The following is an 18205-nucleotide window of genomic DNA, read 5'->3' on the forward strand; positions in this document are numbered from 1 at the left end:
TACGAGAAAAAAAAAGGTTTTGGTACTGTGTTAGCCACTTGAAGAAAGATGGATTGTGCTCAGCAGGAGAAGCAAAATAATAATCTTAATCACTTATTTTATTAGCCGTTAAAAGGTAGCATAACTAAGATTATTTTGTTTCTCCCACTGAGAACAATCACCTCTGACATCACACATGGCAGCAAGGTGCTCACCAGGTAAGGCTGTGCCATGTGTCCTCTCTGCCAGCGGGCACGTGGCGCAGGGGAACAGGAGCTCTATTGAGTAGCGGACTGATGCAGAGTACACAGCCTGCCTGTGTGGAGAGTGACCGTCTGCTGAGCACGCTCCGAACACTGCAGCTGTGTAGTGCCACATACTGCTCCACGAGCTGCAGCAAGGGTATGAATAGCTGGCAGTGCATGTTGGCATTAGCCTCTCTGTCCCTGAGTAAGGGCTGCATGCCTGCTGCCTGTATAACATGGCTAAGAACATCGTGTTTTGAGCTCAGGAAGTAGAAATAATTCATCTGCACCTGATTCTGTTGCCTGATATCGCGCCCTGTGACTTCCAAATACTTCACAGTGCCACACCTGCCCACAGGTTGTGCCCGGTACTGCAGACAGTGGGTGGTGCTGTTATTGGAAGGAAATAGACATGTTTATGTATGAGATTAGAAATGCGGGATGAATAAGGCATAACATATAGAAAAGATAATTTTACCAAAAGGGTGGAGTAAGCTGGTGTACAGTCCCTTTAAAAAAAAGTATGTTTTTAAAAACAGCGCCTATAAACCCCAGTGCACAGTGTGGAGCTAAAAAGAGTAATGAACTAAACTTGCAAAGATATATTATAATATATATATATATATATATATATATATATATATATATATATATATATATATATATGTGTATATATATATATATATATATACTGTGTGTATATATATATATATATATATATATATATATATATATATATATATATATATATATATAATGTATACACAAGAGAAGGCAGCACTCCAAGTCCTTTTGAAGGTGAAAAATGTGACGTTTATTCAACCCACATCTCTGTGCAACGTTTCGGCTCACACTGAGCCTTTTTCAAGCAGTGAGTATCACTAACAATGGTGTTTTGATAGGCATAATCTACGTTCATTTGCATATTACATTGATCATTAGGCATAAATACATGTATACATACATTGTACAACAAATGTGCAAAAAAATCTCGTGTTAGCGGTGACCGGAGGGGAGTATGTGGGCGCCAGGCACTGACTGCCGGGAGTAAGGAGCGACCATTTTCTTCCGGACTGTGCCCGTCGCTGATTGGTCGCAGCAGCCATGACAGGCAGCTGGCGAGACCAATCAGCGAATGAATATCCGTGACAGACGGAAGTACCCCTTAGACAATTATATAGTATACTAGCTATTGAACCCGTTCTACGCCCGGGTGGCGAGCATTTATATTGGTATATTGTCTCCATCATGGTATGTGCTGCTCCATCCTGCGTCCCCATCCTGTCATGCGCTGCTCCATCCTGCGTCCCCATCCTGTCATGTGCTGCTCCATCCTGCGTCCCCATCCTGTCATGTGCTGCTCCATCCTGCGTTCCCTTTCCTGTCATGCGCTGCTCCCATCCTGCGTCCCCATCCTGTGATGCGCTGCTCCCATCCTGTAATGCGCTGCTCCCATCCTGCGTCCCCATCCTGTCATGTGCTGCTCCATCCTGCGTCCCCATCCTGTCATGCGCTGCTCCATCATGCGTCCCCATCCTGTCATGCGCTGCTCCATCCTGCGTCCCCATCCTTATGTGCTGCTGCATCCTGCGTCCCCATCCTTATGTGCTGCTGCATCCTGCGTCCCCATCCTTATGTGCTGCTGCATCCTGCGTCCCCATCCTTGTGTCCTGCTCCATCCTGCGTCCCCATCCTTATGTGCTGCTCCCATCCTGCGTCCCCATCCTTATGTGCTGCTCCATCCTGCGTCCCCATCCTTATGTGCTGCTGCATCCTGCGTCCCCATCCTTATGTGCTGCTGCATCCTGCGTCCCCATCCTTATGTGCTGCTGCATCCTGCGTCCCCATCCTTATGTGCTGCTGCATCCTGCGTCCCCATCCTTATGTGCTGCTCCATCCTGCGTCCCCATCCTTATGTACTGCTGCATCCTGCGTCCCCATCCTTATGTGCTGCTGCATCCTGCGTCCCCATCCTTATGTTCATGCTGCATCCTGCGTCCCCATCCTTATGTGCTGCTCCATCCTGCGTCCTCATCCTGTCATGCGCTGCTCCATCCTGCGTCCCCATCCTGTCATGTGCTGCTCCATCCTGCGTCCCCATCCTGTCATGTGCTGCTCCATCCTGCGTTCCCTTTCCTGTCATGCGCTGCTCCCATCCTGCGTCCCCATCCTGTCATGCGCTGCTCCCATCCTGCGTCCCCATCCTGTGATGCGCTGCTCCCATCCTGTGATGCGCTGCTCCCATCCTGTGATGCGCTGCTCCCATCCTGCGTCCCCATCCTGTCATGTGCTGCTCCATCCTGCGTCCCCATCCTGTCATGCGCTGCTCCATCATGCGTCCCCATCCTGTCATGCGCTGCTCCATCCTGCGTCCCCATCCTTATGTGCTGCTGCATCCTGCGTCCCCATCCTTATGTGCTGCTGCATCCTGCGTCCCCATCCTTATGTGCTGCTGCATCCTGCGTCCCCATCCTTGTGTGCTGCTGCATCCTGCGTCCCCATCCTTATGTGCTGCTGCATCCTGCGTCCCCATCCTTATGTGCTGCTCCATCCTGCGTCCCCATCCTTATGTACTGCTGCATCCTGCGTCCCCATCCTTATGTGCTGCTGCATCCTGCGTCCCCATCATTATGTTCATGCTGCATCCTGCGTCCCCATCCTTATGTGCTACTCCATCCTGCGTCCCCATCCTTATGTCCTGCTCCATCCTGCGTCCCCATCCTTATGTCCTGCTCCATCCTGCGTCCCCATCCTTATGTGCTGCTCCATCCTGCGTCCCCATCCTTATGTGCTGCTCCATCCTGCGTCCCCATCCTTATGTGCTGCTCCATCCTGCGTCCCCATACTGCCTCTGACCCGCTCGGCGCCGAGTGCTGGGGGGCCTGAGCAGGCGGGGACACCGGCGCGCTGTGGGGGTCAGGTGCCGGTATCGCCGCCAGCTCAGGCCCCCCCAGCACTTACTATACTCACCTGTCCGGCGTTGCATCGCTGAGCGCCGCCATCTTCCCGGTCTCCTGGCTGTGACTGTTCAGTCAGAGGGCGGCGCCGGCGCGCATTAAGCGCGTCACCGCGCCCTCTGAACTGAAGGCCACAGACCGAAGACCGGGAAGATGGCGCCGCTCAGCGATGGAACGGGGACAGGTGAATATAGGCCGATACTCACCCTCCTGGCGGTCCCTGCTTCTGCGGTGGAGATCGCGGTGTGTGTTCAGTGTGAACGCACACCGCGATCTCCCGGGAGCGTCGCTCTGTGAGGCCCAGACTACGCCGGTGCTTGCGCTTGCGCAGTCTATAGAGGCTTCGGACAGAGTGACGCTCCCAGCGTTATATTATAGATATATATATATATATACTAGATTGTTGCCCGATTCTAACGCATCGGCTATTCTAGAATATGCATGTCCCCGTAGTATATGGAAAATGAGGATTCCAGAATTCACGGCAGACTGTGCCCGTCGCTGATTGGTCGAGGCAACCTTTATGACATCATCGTCGCCATGGCAACCATTATGACATCTACGTCGATACTGTGCCAGTCGCTGAATCAGAAACGTGGGATTTCTACGTCCTTTATGACATCATCGTCGCTGTGCCCGTCGCTGATTGGTCGAGGCAACCTTTATGACATCATCGTCGCCATGGCAACCATTATGACATCATCGTCGCTGTGCCCGTTGCTGATTGGTCGAGGCCTGGCGGCCTCGACCAATCAGACGCGGGATTTCTACGTCCTTTATGACATCATCGTCGCTGTGCCCGTTGCTGATTGGTCGAGGCCTGGCGGCCTCGACCAATCAGAGAGCCGGGATTTCCAAGACAGACAGACAGACAGACAGACAGACGGAAAAACCCTTAGACAATTATATATATATATATCTATATATCTCTCTCTATATATATATATATATATATATATATATATATCTATATATATATATATATATATATATATATATATATATATATATCTATCTATCTATCTATCTATATATATATATATATATATATATATATCTATACACATATATATATATATATCTATACACATATATATATATACTAGATTGTGGCCCGATTCTAACGCATCGGGTATTCTAGAATATGCATGTCCCCGTAGTATATGGACAATGATGATTCCAGAATTCGCGGCAGACTGTGCCCGTCGCTAACTGGTCGAGGCAACCTTTATGACATCATCGTCGCCATGGCAACCATTATGACATCTACGTCGATACTGTGCCCGTCGCTGAATCAGAAACGTGAGATGTCTACGTCCTTTATGACATCATCGTCGCTGTGCCCGTTGCTTATTGGTCGAGGCCTGGCGGCCTCGACCAATCAGCATCGTCGCTGTGCCCGTTGCTGATTGGTTGCAATCAGAGACGCGGGATTTCCAGGACAGACAGACAGAAAAACCCTTAGACAATTATAGATATAGATATATATATATATATATACACATACATATACAAACACGTATATGTGTGTGTGTGTATATATATATATACATACATACATACACACATATAGTAGTCCAAAAAAGGAAGCAGCACACCACTGTCTGTGAATAAGGAGCTATTTTATTTAGCCCATGATGGCGACGTTTCGGTTCAATGTAGCGAACCTTTTTCAAGCCTGAAGAGCACAGGGCGCCAGTGGTGAATTTGTCAGTCCTGGTGTTCTGTGGCAAATGCCAAGTGTCCTGCACGGTGTTGGGCTGTGAGCACAACCCCCATCTGTGGACGTCAGCCACTCAGACCATCCTCACGGAGTCGGTTTCTAACCGTTTGTGCAGACACATGCACAATTGTGGCCTGCTGGAGGTCATTTTGCAGGGCTCTGGTACAGCTCCTCCTGTTCCTCCTTGCACAGAGGCTGAGGTAGCGGTCCTGCTGCTGGGTTGTTGCCCTCCTACGGCCCCCTCCATGTCTCCTCGTGTACTGGCCTGTATCCTGGTAGCGCCTCCAGCCTCTGGACACTACGCCGATACACAGTAAACCTTCTTGCAACAGCTCGCATTGATGTGCCATCCTGGATGAGCTGCACTACCTGAGCTACTTGTGTGGGTTGTAGAGTCTGTCTCATGCTACCATGAGTGTGAAAGCACAACCAACAATCAAAAGTGACCAAAACATCAGCCAGAAAGCATTGGTACTGAGATGTGGTCCCCACCTGCAGAACCACTCCTTTATTGAGTGTATCTTGATAATTGACAAATAATTTCCATCTGTTGTCTATTCCATTTGCACAACAGCAGGTGAAATTGATTGTCAAACAGAGTTGATGAGTATGCTCGGTTATACTAGGGAGGACTGCTATATGATGTGTATGCTCTGCTATACTAGGGAGGACCACTATATGTGTATGCGCAGTTATACTAGGGAGGACTGCTATATAATGTGTATGCTCGGTTATACTAGGGAGGACTGCTATATGATGTGTATGCTCTGCTATACTAGGGAGGACCACTATATGTGTATGCTCTGCTATACTAGGGAGGACCACTATATGTGTATGCTCGGTTATACTAGGGAGGACTGCTATATGATGTGTACGCTCTGCTATACTAGGGAGGACCGCTATATGATGTGTATGCTTAGCTATACTGGGGAGGACCGCTATATGATGTGTATATATACGCTCGGTTACACTAGGAAGGACCCCTATATGATGTGTATGCTCTGTTATATTAGGGAGGACCGCTATATGATGTGTACACTCTGCTATACTAGGGAGGACAGCTATATGATGTGTATGCTCTGTTATATTAGGGAGAACCAGTATATGATGTGTATGTTCGGTTACACTAGGGAGGACCCCTATATGTGTACGCTCGGTTATACTAGGGAGGACCCCTATATGATGTGTACGCTCTGTTATACTAGGGAGGACCCCTATATGATGTGTATATATGCTCGGTTATACTAGGGAGGACAGCTATATGATGTGTATATATGCTCGGCCATACTAGGGAGGACCCCTATATGATGTGTATGCTTGGTTATACTAGGGAGTACCGCTATATGATGTGTATATATGCTCGGTTATACTAGGGAGGACCGCTATATGATGTGTATACATGCTCGGTTATACTAGGGAGGACCGCTATATGATGTGTATATATGCTCGGTTATACTAGGGAGGACCCCTATATGATGCGTACGCTCGGTTATACTAGGGAGTACCGCTATATGATGTGTATATATGCTCGGTTATACTAGGGAGGACCGCTATATGATGTGTACGCTCAGTTATACTAGGGAGGACCGCTATATGATGTGTACGCTCGGTTATACTAGGGAGGACCGCTATATGATGTGTACGCTCGGTTACACTAGGGAGGACCCCTATATGATGTGTACGCTCGGTTATACTAGGGAGGACCCCTATATGATGTGTATAGAGCGCCCCCAGACACAGGGCCACGAGTTCTCGGTACCGGGCCTCTCTGGTTCAGTGCTGAGGCTGTCACGGTGGCTAGACCCGGTCCGTGACCCTGCTAAGGGGCGTCCAGTAAAGGGGGGAATAGTCTGTCAGGGGTTCGTGATGCCACCTGTAGTGTTCGGTCAGGGTGACCGACGCTGCTATGGGGTCCGCTGGGGTGATGGAATGGCAGCTGGATGGTATACCTTCCCACAGGTGAAGTATGTCCCCAGGGCTTCCCAGTAGGTTGGATGGTGATGGTGTAAAGCGCAGTCAATAACGAGGACACAAGGTTGCAGTCTTTTTACCTCTTTACTGAAGGCTTCAGGATCCTCAATCCAGAGTACGTTTAACAGGGCTCTCTGAGACCGGCCGGTCCGATGGGCACATCCAGAGTTTCCTTCGCAGATGGAAATTGTTGCCTACCACTAGCGCCTGTGTGTTGTAGTCCTACCCTGCTGAGCATTCAGAATAGTCCTCACAACTGCTGTTCTCGTTCGTTCGTTCTCTACAGCTCTCTCGTTCTTTGGTTCCAGATGTTACTAGTTTCTAACGTCCCCCAGGTATGTTATGGCTAGGACGCCACCCGTATGACGGGAAGGCTCGGAGCTCTTCCGGAACCCTAGAGACGCCTCTCTCCACGCGTTGCCCCCTATGTCTTCGTAGGTGTAGTAAGGTAGACAGCCAACCTATAATTAACTGTCCGGCGGAGTTTGAAGTAAGGCCTGAAGTCAGTTACTCCTGCGGTGTTCCGGCCACCGACTACGCGCCTCAGTAAGATGTTGCCTCTGTCTCTCGGCACGATTCCTACTGGCTCTCCTTTGTGCTTGATCTCGTTTACACTGTTCCACAATATCCTTCCCTTCGTGTCTCTCTCTTAGGATGCCGCCGCAAGAGGTGCAGGGGCGGCTCCGTAACGTTCTGTTCGCTAGGCACCTGCCAGGTTCCCACGCCTGACAGGGACCCCCCTGTGCCTTCTCCCTGCAACACCCCCTGCCATGGGATGTTGCCTGAATCCAACCCAGTCAGCTTCTGACTAACTTCCTCCCCAGCCCCTAGTTTTACCAGTGTGAGGAGTGGCCCAATAAATAAAGCCTTTTTCTCCCCCTAGTGGCCGGAGTGTGAAGTGTAATGTGTTCTGGTGATACCTGGTCGGGAGAATTCCTTCAGTGCCATCAGACGTACCATCACTCCCCTTAGTGGCAGAGTGTCATACTGCAACGGCCAGATCTCTGGGGCGCTGCATGTACGCTCTGTTATACTAGGGAGGACCGCTATATGATGTGTATGCTCAGTTATACTAGGTAGGACCCCTATATGATGTGTATATATGCTCGGTTATGCTAGGGAGGACCCCTATATGATGTATATGCTTGGTTATACTAGGGAGGACCCCTATATGATGTGTACGCTCGGTTATACAAGGGAGGACCCCTATATGATGTGTACGCTCGGTTATACTAGGGAGGACCCCTATATGATGTGTACGCTCGGTTATACTAGGGAGGACCCCTATATGATGTGTAGTAACATAGTAACATAGTTAGCCGAAAAAAGACATTTGTCCATCCAGTTCAGCCTATATTCCATCATAATAATCCCCAGATCTACGTCCTTCTACAGAACCTAATAATTGTATGATACGTATGATACGCAATTGTGTACGCTCGGTTATACTAGGGAGGACCGCTATATGATGTGTACGCTCGGTTATAATAGGGAGGACCGCTATATGATGTGTATATACGCTCGGTTATACTAGGGAGGACCGCTATATGTTGTGTATAAATACAAATATATTGGCCTGCACTCTACAATTGAGTCGGGGTGCTGGTGTGACAGACCATAGGGTCTATAACAAGTATTAAAATAAAGTCCACCGCACTCCCTATGTGGAATATCTTATACAGAAATTCAATTTTTTGAAATTTGCTAATTTATTTTGTGCAAAAGAACAATCATTCAGGTATATCAGATCAAATCAAAAATTATTACAAAAATTGTGAATGCGACTCAATATGATTTCCGACGTTTCGACCCTTCCCGGGTCTTATTCTTGTAGTCGCACTGTGAATATAAAACGATATATACAAATCTGAACATCGATAACAGACATAGATTATTAACAAATACAATACAACAGACAAATATATGGTACAATATATACATTATAATTAGATTCTTTAGTAAGTGCTCCCCATCTGTAAACTATTAATACTATGAGGCTGGGCTCTGGTGAACACTGTGGAGGGAGTCTGTCAAGTGACATAGTATCTCACGAGAACTTCAATCTCATCAAGTGGGATTATTACCTTAGTCCAGGCTACGTGAATAGTTCTTAGAATAGAAATGATGTCCCTGTAATATTCAGGGGCTATGGAAAATGATAATTATATAAATAAAATTAATATCCGGTGGTGAATATCATAAGTCAAAGTCAGGTATATGTATCTAGGAGGGTAAATTACCAGGTATAGTCTTTTGGTATTTAAATGCAGCCTCGAGATTGATCTGTCTCTGGATGTGACCTGTAAAGTCACATACAACTGTGAGTAATAGTGGGTAATAGAATCCCAAAGAAATTGGACAAAGTGGTTACCTTGATAAAGACCAATGGTGATGTTTCAGTGTCCTGCTGATGATTATTATTTAGTTTAGGGGCTGGTTCGCCTTTCGGTACAATCTGGAAAGTCATATGTATAGTGATAATATGATATAGAAAGTAAAGTAGATAAGACGCCCCATAATCATGGTAAAAGGTAATTACCTCCTCCGGCCGTAATGATTTATGTACTATAGGTAATAGGTAAGGTGCATGTAGCCTTCTGGGTATAGTGTTTCCAGGGAAAACCTAAAATATCATAGACTGATCCAGTGAGAAACGGTTATTTATATAGGAGTGTCCCAGGTAGGGTGAGCAATCATTACCTTGGACTGTGGTAACAGCGGCGCATCCGCGTCTTGCTGTTGTTTGTAATGGTGTATAACCCTATAGGGATCAAAATCAAACAAATAGGTGTGATATAGTGTGTGGCACCTACTACCAGAAGTCATGAGGGGTCTGCATAATTGTACCTGTAGTGGCCGGTGAATCGCGCTCCTGTATCCTGATGTGAGGCATGTTTTCTGTCCTGTGGAGCCCCTTATGTACTATCGTCACTCTATGAATGACCGGAAGTGATGTAATGCGCCCTGGAACAGTGTGTGTGCGCATGCCCCGGCGTTCCATGTGGATTCATGGCGCCGCTCTAAGCTAGATGCAGAGGGCCAGTGATAGGTGTGTCATACAGCGCCTCTTGTGCGCTTGTGCGCATGTCTCTGAATCTGCCTGGCGCCGCTGCGTGTGAGAGAGATATCCTTAGAAGGATGTGGCATAGCGCTGTAACAGGGAGGGGGTGTGTCAGGATGTAGCGTCCTATATGGATGTGCTATCGTTCGTCCCAGGGATAAGTCATGGCTACTCATAGAAGGAAGCAGGAAATTATTAATGTCCCTATCTATATCTAGAGGAGCTTGGAGGGCTGAGGGATATATCATCCTACCGGATATAGGATAAAGTAATGCAAATAAATAAAATGAAAATAATGAACAAAAGTGAAATAAATAATAAAAATATATAAAAAAACAAAATACAATAAGCCTGGATGGAAAGCCGGAAAATAATGAAATAAATGAAAAAATAAAAATAAAAAAATAAAATAAAAAAATAAAAATAAAATTCCAAGGGGGGGGGGGGGGTTTGAAAAACAATTAAATGCATCTGTCGACAAAAGTGAAAATAAACTAAAATAAATATAAAAATGGAACAGAAAAAATGGAACAGAAAATTAAAAAGGAAAAAATAGAAAAAATGAAATGAAAAAAAATAAAAATCGAAAACAGAAAAAATCGAAAACAGAAAAAAGAAAAAGCTTAGAGCGGCGCCATGAATCCACATGGAACGCCGGGGCATGCGCACACACACTGTTCCAGGGCGCATTACATCACTTCCGGTCATTCATAGAGTGACGATAGTACATAAGGGGCTCCACAGGACAGAAAACATGCCTCACATCAGGATACAGGAGCGCGATTCACCGGCCACTACAGGTACAATTATGCAGACCCCTCATGACTTCTGGTAGTAGGTGCCACACACTATATCACACCTATTTGTTTGATTTTGATCCCTATAGGGTTATACACCATTACAAACAACAGCAAGACGCGGATGCGCCGCTGTTACCACAGTCCAAGGTAATGATTGCTCACCCTACCTGGGACACTCCTATATAAATAACCGTTTCTCACTGGATCAGTCTATGATATTTTAGGTTTTCCCTGGAAACACTATACCCAGAAGGCTACATGCACCTTACCTATTACCTATAGTACATAAATCATTACGGCCGGAGGAGGTAATTACCTTTTACCATGATTATGGGGCGTCTTATCTACTTTACTTTCTATATCATATTATCACTATACATATGACTTTCCAGATTGTACCGAAAGGCGAACCAGCCCCTAAACTAAATAATAATCATCAGCAGGACACTGAAACATCACCATTGGTCTTTATCAAGGTAACCACTTTGTCCAATTTCTTTGGGATTCTATTACCCACTATTACTCACAGTTGTATGTGACTTTACAGGTCACATCCAGAGACAGATCAATCTCGAGGCTGCATTTAAATACCAAAAGACTATACCTGGTAATTTACCCTCCTAGATACATATACCTGACTTTGACTTATGATATTCACCACCGGATATTAATTTTATTTATATAATTATCATTTTCCATAGCCCCTGAATATTACAGGGACATCATTTCTATTCTAAGAACTATTCACGTAGCCTGGACTAAGGTAATAATCCCACTTGATGAGATTGAAGTTCTCGTGAGATACTATGTCACTTGACAGACTCCCTCCACAGTGTTCACCAGAGCCCAGCCTCATAGTATTAATAGTTTACAGATGGGGAGCACTTACTAAAGAATCTAATTATAATGTATATATTGTACCATATATTTGTCTGTTGTATTGTATTTGTTAATAATCTATGTCTGTTATCGATGTTCAGATTTGTATATATCGTTTTATATTCACAGTGCGACTACAAGAATAAGACCCGGGAAGGGTCGAAACGTCGGAAATCATATTGAGTCGCATTCACAATTTTTGTAATAATTTTTGATTTGATCTGATATACCTGAATGATTGTTCTTTTGCACAAAATAAATTAGCAAATTTCAAAAAATTGAATTTCTGTATAAGATATTCCACATAACATAGTAACATAGTAACATAGTTAGTAAGGCCGAAAAAAGACATTTGTCCATCCAGTTCAGCCTATATTCCATCATAATAAATACCCAGATCTACGTCCTTCTACAGAACCTAATAATTGTATGATACAATATTGTTCTGCTCCAGGAAGACATCCAGGCCTCTCTTGAACCCCTCGACTGAGTTCGCCATCACCACCTCCTCAGGCAAGCAATTCCAGATTCTCACTGCCCTAACAGTAAAGAATCCTCTTCTATGTTGGTGGAAAAACCTTCTCTCCTCCAGACGCAAAGAATGCCCCCTTGTGCCCGTCACCTTCCTTGGTATAAACAGATCCTCAGCGAGATATTTGTATTGTCCCCTTATATACTTATACATGGTTATTAGATCGCCCCTCAGTCGTCTTTTTTCTAGACTAAATAATCCTAATTTCGCTAATCTATCTGGGTATTGTAGTTCTCCCATCCCCTTTATTAATTTTGTTGCCCTCCTTTGTACTCTCTCTAGTTCCATTATATCCTTCCTGAGCACCGGTGCCCAAAACTGGACACAGTACTCCATGTGCGGTCTAACTAGGGATTTGTACAGAGGCAGTATAATGCTCTCATCATGTGTATCCAGACCTCTTTTAATGCACCCCATGATCCTGTTTGCCTTGGCAGCTGCTGCCTGGCACTGGCTGCTCCAGGTAAGTTTATCATTAACTAGGATCCCCAAGTCCTTCTCCCTGTCAGATTTACCCAGTGGTTTCCCGTTCAGTGTGTAATGGTGATATTGATTCCCTCTTCCCATGTGTATAACCTTACATTTATCATTGTTAAACCTCATCTGCCACCTTTCAGCCCAAGTTTCCAACTTTTCCAGATCCATCTGTAGCACATAGGGAGTGCGGTGGACTTTATTTTAATATATGTTGTGTATATACGCTCGGTTATACTAGGGAGGACCTCTATATGATGTGTACGCTCGGTTATACTAGGGAGGACCGCTATATGATGTGTACGCTTGGTTATACTAGGGAGGACCGCTATATGTTGTGTATATACACTCGGTTATACTAGGGAGGACCCCTATATGATGTGTATGCTCAGTTATACTAGGGAGGACCCCTATATGATGTGTATGCTCAGTTATACTAGGGAGGACCCCTATATGATGTGTATGCTCAGTTATACTAGGGAGGACCCCTATATGATGTGTGTATATACGCTCGGTTATACTAGGGAGAGCCCCTATATGATGTGTACGCTCAGTTATACTAGGGAGGACCCCTATATGATGTTTATGCTCATTTATACTAGGGGGGACCGCTATATGATGTGTATATATGCTCAGTTATACTAGGGAGGACCCCTATATGATGTGTATGCTCGGTTATACTAGGGAGGACCACTATATGATGTGTATATATGCTCGGTTATACTAGGGAGGACCCGTATATGATGTGTATGCTCGATTATACTAGGGAGGACCCCTATATGATGTGTATGCTCGGTTATACTAGGGAGGACCACTATATGATGTGTATATATGCTCGGTTATACTAGGGAGGACCCGTATATGATGTGTATGCTCGGTTATACTAGGGAGGACCCCTATATGATGTGTATGCTCGGTTATACTAGGGAGGACCACTATATGATGTGCATGCTCGGTTATACTAGGGAGGACCCCTATATGATGTGTATGCTTGGTTATACTAGGGAGGACCACTATATGATGTGTATATATGCTCGGTTATACTAGGGAGGACCCGTATATGATGTGTACGCTCGGTTATACTAGGGAGGACGTGTACGCTCGGTTATACTAGGGAGGACCCCTATATGATGTGTACGCTCGGTTATACTAGGGAGGACCCCTATATGATGTGTACGCTCGGTTATACTAGGGAGGACCGCTATATGATGTGTATATACGCTCGGTTATACACTGCTGGTCTCTGACGACAGGATTTCGTGACCACTAGAAAAATGAGAGGTGACTATAACCCCATAATCTTTTGGGAATCCCTTTTTTATACAGTATGGAGGTTTTCACTGCTTAGTTATTGTACACAACGATCTGAAGATCAGGAAGCTGTCCCCCAGGACTCCTTCTCCTGCCATTATAACAATACATATAGTCTGCGGGGTGCAAACATATTTCCGCATTCCTAATAAATGGACCCCCACCCTTTTCCCTAGGAATCATCATTCCGTGACTTTGGCTCCAAATGCCACCTATAGTGGTTGCTCATCTGGTGACCTCTCTTCTGTCCATGTGGCAGTGTTCACTGCAATTCTATCAATGAACCAGGAGGCTCAGAATGAGCATTACTTTAGGTCCTGCCTGGATAGGTGATTGCTGCAGAACATGGCACTCCAATAACCATCAGCCACCCTGAATCTGTAGCCACTGATTTTGGAGCCCCTTGAAATATTTCACGGCCTGATTAAATTCATCTGTGTAAAATGAATGCTATAAGGATTCTGAGCAGTGTTTATAACCCTCATATTAATTTCTGAACTGTCACATCTAATTTTTACCGTCCATTTCAGCATGGATCTAATTAGGCGTTCAGAGAGCAATTAGCCCGGACTGTGAGCCTGACAGGAGAAGGGGGCGCTGCGTCCAGTCTGTCAGCAGCAGGAATAATTGGAAGAGGTGGGACTCGATTCTCTCCGCAGACCCTGAACTTAATTATCAGCTGCTGAGAGATTGTACGCCCCGTCCTCCGGAACCGACAGCAGGGGAATAACCGGGACGATCACACAGTGACGGGCTCGTCCAGTCTGGTGTCAGTGTTATTCTACAGAACCCAAAGACGAAATTCTTGTGCCATGCTTTGCCCCTTCTGGCCTTGCACATGGGAGACCAGACATTATTCATTTTGAATGTTCCCTTGAAAATCATCTAATTCATGGTGTATGCGGACAGTACAATTATACAATGAAAAGTTGTGCAACTTTCTTATAAGCTTCAAGTGTCCATCTCTCACAAATCTCTGCATGCTGTCAGTGACTAGAGCTGAGTGGCTCCGTCACCTGTGTCACAGCGGAGATTAGAGCCAACCACTAGACCTGTACAGAGACTCGGCTAGCAGCAACTCCAACCTGACGTGCGCGACGTTTAGCTCACAGACGATTGTGGAGACTGGGTACAACGGATCAGAACATATAGCTATTAAATGGGGAAAACCCAGCGCTGGCAGTGCATGCATCTCTCAGGGGTCTTTCCTGTGTCTCCCCCCACCCCACCAAGCACATTTGACCTTACCTTGGATCCCCCAAGTTTACCAAATTCATCTGTTCTTGCCCTCGCCCTGTGAGAACTATGTATTCGGGAAGTGCAGCGCGTTACATCACTGGTTAGGTAAGCGTGTGGTTAGTGATGTAACAAACAGCCAGGCCACATGTACCAACACTCAGGACCATGATGCTTTGCAGACAATAAGGAGGTGGGGGGTAATAACCGGTCTGAATATCCCAAAGTGATGCTGCTTCTCTTGTAGCATGGAGAGCCTAATCTAAGAGGCAGAACAATATTGGTGGAGTTGCCCTTTAATTTTCACTGGATATTCTTTATGGGTGATGAACTATAATATACAAATCTTCTATTGTTACACAAGTTTCTCCCCAATTCCGAGTCCTTCCCTCTTTAATCGGATACAGGGTCAGAACTTAAGGGTATGTTCACACGTTCAGGATTTCCATCCTTTTTTTTTCCTGACTGTTTTTTAAAAAACTGCAGCTCTTGGCAGAAAACGCAGGTCCTTTTTTTGGTCCTTTTTTGGTCCGTTTTTGATGCGTTTTTTGATGCGTTTTTTTGATGCAGTTTTCTAGCCAGAGTCTGTGTGTTTTCTAGGAATTTTTTTAGGGTTAAAATGGCTGAAAATACCCTAACCCTACCCCTACCCCTACCCCTAACCCTACCCCTAACCCTACCCCTAACCCTACCCCTAACCCTAACCCTACCCCTAACCCTACCCCTAACCCTACCCCTAACCCTACCCCTAACCCTAACCCTACCCCTAACCCTAACCCTACCCCTACCCCTATTCTAACCTTAGTGAAAAAAAAAAAAAAAAATTCTTTATTTTTTTTATTGTCCCTACCTATGGGGGTGACAAAGGGGGGGGGGGGGTGTCATTTACTATTTTTTTATTTTGATCACTGAGATAGGTTATATCTCAGTGATCAAAATGCACTTTGGAACGAATCTGCCGGCCGGCAGATTCGGCGGGCGCACTGCGCATGCGCCCGCCATTTTGCAAGATGGCGGCGCCCAGGGAGAAGACGGCCGGACGGACACCGGGACGCCGGGTGAGTATAAGGGGGGGAGATTAGGGCACGGGGGGGGGCATCGGAGCACTGGGGGGGGGCATCGGAGCACTGGGGGGGGGGCATCGGAGCACGGGGGGGCGGGATCGGAACACGGGGGGGGCAGCCACACTCCGCCCACGCACTTCCGCCCGCTCCCCGCACTTCCTGCTGCAGCGGTTCTGCACATCAAATCGCAGTAAAACCCGCAGATATATTTTTGATCTGCGGGTTTTACTGCGGTTTGGACCTCACAATGGAGGTCTATGGGTGCAGAACCGCTGCGGCTCCGGAAAAAGAATTGACATGCTCCTTCTTTTTTCCGGGAGCTATTCAGGGCGTCTTTTTTTTAACAATTTCCGGACCATGTGCACAGTGTGTCCTGTTTTCCATAGGGTACAGTGTACTGTACCCTGCATGGAAAACAGCTGCGGAACCGCAGCGGCAAAACCGCCGCGGTTCCGCGGTAAAAAACGCACTGTGTGAACATGGCCTAAGGATTTCCATAAATCGTCTGAAAACGTTGACATGATGCGCCATCTAGTGGTGGGCCTTGGAAAGTTCAAGGTGCACGTGACCAGAAGAGATAGTTATGGTTATAGCTATAATATCTGTCATTTGCTTCACCAAAATATAACAAATTAAGGTTAAGTGTATGTAATCTTCAGTAACGGCCCAGCCTTTTCTAGCTACACACTGATATCACAAATCTTCACATGCTGGGAACAAAAGCAATGATCTGCCACAGTCTGATCCTCCGACAGAACTTGAAAATCCCCCTCTTCCAGAAAGCTTACAGCCTGCACTGACAACGCTCCCCTCCAACCTACTGTCTCCCTCCCCATTATCCTGTAAGCCCGAAGGCTGTCATTGTTAGTTTATTCACGATATTTAGTATGTAACCCCTTCTCATGTACAGCACCGTGGAATCAATGGTGCTCTAAAAATAAATCATAATGACTAAGAAAAAGGATTGAAAATGTAACTGCCCACAGATGGAGGTTTGTTACACTGTGCTAGCAATGATACAAGCAACATACCACAGGATTAAGTACTGCAGTATGGGGTTTTGGCTTCCAAGTGTAACTTCCTGCTACATATGCAAATACATACAAACACACACATACACTGCTTTCATTTTTTCTATTCCTAATCGGCAGGTTACTCATAGCATTACCAGTTAACACCACAAGGTGGCGCACACAAGTGCATCCTTACTACATTTCTGAAAATCTCAGGCACAAGCTTGAAAAATATTTAGAATTGAGAGTCCTCAGTGGTTGATACCTTTTAATGGCGAACTGAAAAGATGGTAACAAATTGCAATAAAAATAACTTTATCACTCACATAATGGTAATTCTGCTTAATGTCACCTGTCTTATCTGCTGCATTTTTCTGTCCTGTGTTGTGCATAAATATGTGACTCTACAGAATTTCTATTAGTCTATGCCTGATGGAGACCTTAGTAGTCTGGAAAGCTTGCAATTTGTTAGCATCTTTTCAGTTAGCCATTAAAAGGTATCAACCACTGAGGACTCTCAATTCTAAATATTTTTCTATATACTGGCTAACACGGTACCAAGATATACAGTTTATCTTTCCTGTAGGCACAAAGTTGTTTTTTTTTTTTTTTTTTTTAAATGTCAGCATTTTTGCAGCATTTTCCGCCCATTGAAAGCAATGAGAGTGCAAAAAGCAGTAAAAACACAGCAAAAAAAAAGTTGACGTCAGTTTTTAGTGGCAAAAAAGCAGGTACAGCAGGATGTGAAAGCCATTTATTTTTGTAATTCTCTCAAATTGAAACCAAAATGTCTTGGTCTCCTCATATGAGCTGTTAGTATTAGTACAGTTTAATTAAATCAGTGATTTGTGTGAAAGTAAAGTCAGCCTGACCAACTCAATGCCTGAACAATGTGTAAAATTACACAATAGACATACCATTGGTGCAATGTGCAGCTGCACAAGGGCCCAACAGATAAGG

General features: G+C 45.5%; 1 protein-coding gene across 2 annotated transcripts in view; it reads right to left on the minus strand.

Moving 5' to 3' along the window:
* Positions 1–18205, minus strand: part of RNF208 (ring finger protein 208) — a 435087-nt gene that overhangs the window by 44936 nt on the left and 371946 nt on the right. The window contains exon 1 of one of the 2 annotated variants that reach the window (XM_069747775.1): positions 15181–15308. The exons of the other annotated variant lie outside the window; for it this stretch is intronic. The gene's annotated coding sequence lies outside the window, so the exon portion shown is untranslated. Of the gene's footprint in view, positions 1–15180; positions 15309–18205 lie in introns of those variants that run through there. 2 annotated transcript variants of the gene reach the window in all.

The sequence above is a fragment of the Ranitomeya imitator genome, chromosome 2, assembly GCF_032444005.1.
Source record: "Ranitomeya imitator isolate aRanImi1 chromosome 2, aRanImi1.pri, whole genome shotgun sequence".
Taxonomy (NCBI): Eukaryota; Metazoa; Chordata; class Amphibia; order Anura; family Dendrobatidae; genus Ranitomeya; species Ranitomeya imitator.